Below are 3,148 nucleotides of genomic sequence, written 5' to 3'. Positions count from 1 at the left end.
TGGGTGACACCCCCGTGAACCAAGTAAGGTAAAGCAACGATTTGCGCAACTTTGCATTACTTTTAATTCATTTCCAGTTCATAGTGTGCTGGTTTGTATCACTTTTAGGACACAAACCCAGCGTAAAATGCTAGTAAATCACCCCCCAGGTCTCTAAACAAGACATGCCCCAGAGCTCTGTAATGACTCAAATCCCACCAGGATGTCCAGTTTCTGTACTAATATTAATTTCTAAAATTAGAAATATCAGTATTTTCTTAAATGAAAATGACTAGTGCGATGACCCATTTTCCCCCAATCAATGAATTACATTTATACAATTTATACAAGGTTGATTGCAACTAGAAACAACAATATTAAAATTAATGTTTAATAGATACAAATTATATTTTCTCTGCACAACACAGTATTCTAGGAGTTTGTAGGCCCCTTTCAAAATAGTTTTGTATTAGCATTAAACTATTTAACTGCAAACATTGTTTTTATAATATAAAATCTGATTGCAGCATCCATCTTCCTGAATTACAGTTTCAAGCCAGAAAGTAATCACTTTCTTCATCACAAGTGCATTACAGATTGTCTTCTAACCACTTCTGGTTAAAATAAAATCAGTGCAAGATATACAATAATGAAATACTAATTTGTACATCCATCTAACTTACTGGGAATTTTCAAAAACATACTATTTACTATAGAGATATATATATACATGTATATATATTATTTTACATATATATACATATAGCTATATCAATTTATATACGTATATATGATCAAATTATATTAAACTTTAAAAGTAGAAAGCAAAGAAACAAGTTTTTTTTTCTAATGGTTTACTGTAATACCAAAGGATCCATTTTTTTTTTTAAATTGAAGATTTGTCTTTCGGTTCGCAGCCTAGAAATAGAATGAAATAAGAAACCACCTCCGTAATGCCTTTGTGAAGTTCTATTCAATTCATGTAACTCAAAATATGCACTCTGGGTTTATATACTTTTATGCGCTCTGGCTGAAGAAAACGTCCTGGTCCCATAGTCATTACGTCTTTCTCGTAGTGAATGTTTCACTAGCAGTAGTGTGGTGGCTATACTACAGTTCCACTTGGAGAATTGGCTTGGTTTTGGGATGGCAATAAACCCACTTTACCAGGCCTTGCCCATGTGCAAATAAATCCCTCCTGACAAGCAGTGACTATACAGTCTTCAAGAAAAATTAACACAGTCAGCCTTTCATGTGCCATCTTTTTACAGATAAGAGGCTCTAACAAAGGAACATCTTCCATTCTGGGACACAGAGGAGTTCCCAAAGTTTTAGCTGGGTCCGTTTTGGTTTTAGTAACTAGATTCAGTTTGTCACTGCTCTTGCTCGATATATGTCCCATGCTATGGTTTCTCTTGTGGTCTTTTTCGTGATGTCGCTCTTTCCGATCATGTAGTGAAAGGGTTGCAAATTTGCTGACACCAGTAGCAATGGGACCCTCCATCACACTGCTTTTGCTACTAGCACTAGAAACTGCAGAATGTGGAAGGCTATTTGAACGAGGAAGAGGTGGTGGTACGGAGTTTCCTGAAGTCACAATGTTGTTTCCATTACTTCCGAGTTATTTCCTATGTTTCCTGCTGGGGGGCTTGTGGCATTCATGACGTTTGTATGTGTTCTTGTTCTGGAGAGAGGCTGGTGAGGGAAAAGAATATCTTCTGTAAGGTCCCATAAACAGAGTTGTGTGTCCTGGCCTACGGAGCCAAACCTATATGTTACACTTACTGGACGACTGTCTGTAGAGTTTCTTTTCGATAATCTAGATTGCGTACTATTTGCTCGATCTCTGCCAAGATTAATGAGGTCTTGGAAATCCTCATCACTGCCGCTGAATTCCATAGGGTCACTCTCTTCTACGCTAGTGGTATATGGGTCAAATGCCACAACACTTACCCAAGATTTATGTCCATGACCTCTAGCTATCACCCTACAGTCTACAAAACACCAAACTGTTACTAAGTCATCCTCTCCACCAGTCACAATGTATTTCTCATCTGGGCTCCAACATACACATAGTAGTCCTCCGAAGTAGCTTTTCATTGTCCCATGCAGCTCCACTGTATCAAAATTGAACACACGAAGAAACCCATCCTGACTTACACATGCTAAGAACTTGCCATCGGGAGAAAAAGCAAATTCATTCAGGGCTCCCTCTCCTACTGTCCATTTCAGCAGAGGATTTCGTGTAGATTTGCTCTTGCAAGTATGAACTGCAAAGCTAACTCCTTGTTTTAGTAGTTGGTAGTGTGGGGCTGTGGTACCACAGGTGTGTTCCACATTGTACAAGTACATGTTACCACTGGAATGAGCTACAAGGAAAAGGCTTTCCGAACCGGGCACCCATTTCACGCAGGTCACTCTGGACTTGTCTATTAATCTTTCCTCATTAAATAGTTTGCTAGTTTCTTTTTTTATAGGATCTATAAGCTGTACTTGGCCCGCCGAAAAGCCAACCAAAAGGGAGACACTTTCTGCTGTTGCAGTAAGATGATTGAAGTCATGACACGTAGGTTGCTTTCCTTTGTATATTCGCTTGTCTATTGGTTTACTCAGGTCCGCAGCCTTGCGCACGCCTTTGTAGATATAGAAGTAGAGCTCACGGCCCACATTGAAGCAGACCCGGTCCCCATTGCCAGACTGGTCGTTGACATTGACGAAGGAAACCTTGACGGGGTTGGAGCCTTGCGAATTAAAAGGCACCCGGTTGGGACGGCTGTACTTGGAGTGGCTCAGCAGCTTGTAGAGGCCTTCTCGGGTGGTGAACTGGGTCTTAATCTCGTTCATCTCCTTCCCTCCTCCCTCCGCCGCCATCTTGGGGAGCAGCATTCATCCTGTACTAGATATTGAGACATGTTAGTGGGCATGACTTTATGAAGAAGGAGACAGATTTGTAAATGAGCATTAGATCAGTAGGTAGCCATCTCAAATTGGTGAATCTGATGATGGAGCTCAAGGAACATAAGAGCATGTAACAGGCCGGACCTGAGGCCAGGGCTGGACTGAGAACCAAAACCGGCCCTGGCAAACTGCTCGGCCGGCCCCCTGGGGGTGCGACCGACCTCTTTGCCGGGGCCGGTTTTCCGCCGATTTTGTTACAGGGCCGATTTTG

At 41.3% G+C, this 3,148-nt stretch overlaps 1 pseudogene; it reads right to left on the bottom strand.

Moving 5' to 3' along the window:
• Window positions 1-895: 895 nt before the first annotated feature.
• Window positions 896-2,863, bottom strand: LOC144819284 (WD repeat-containing protein 20 pseudogene; annotated as a pseudogene).
• Window positions 2,864-3,148: the final 285 nt, after the last annotated feature.

Source organism: Lissotriton helveticus, chromosome 2_1 (assembly GCF_964261635.1).
Source record: "Lissotriton helveticus chromosome 2_1, aLisHel1.1, whole genome shotgun sequence".
Lineage (NCBI taxonomy): Eukaryota > Metazoa > Chordata > Amphibia > Caudata > Salamandridae > Lissotriton > Lissotriton helveticus.
The sequence above is the reverse complement of the archived record's forward strand: the minus strand, read 5'-3'. Positions and strand labels throughout refer to the sequence as shown.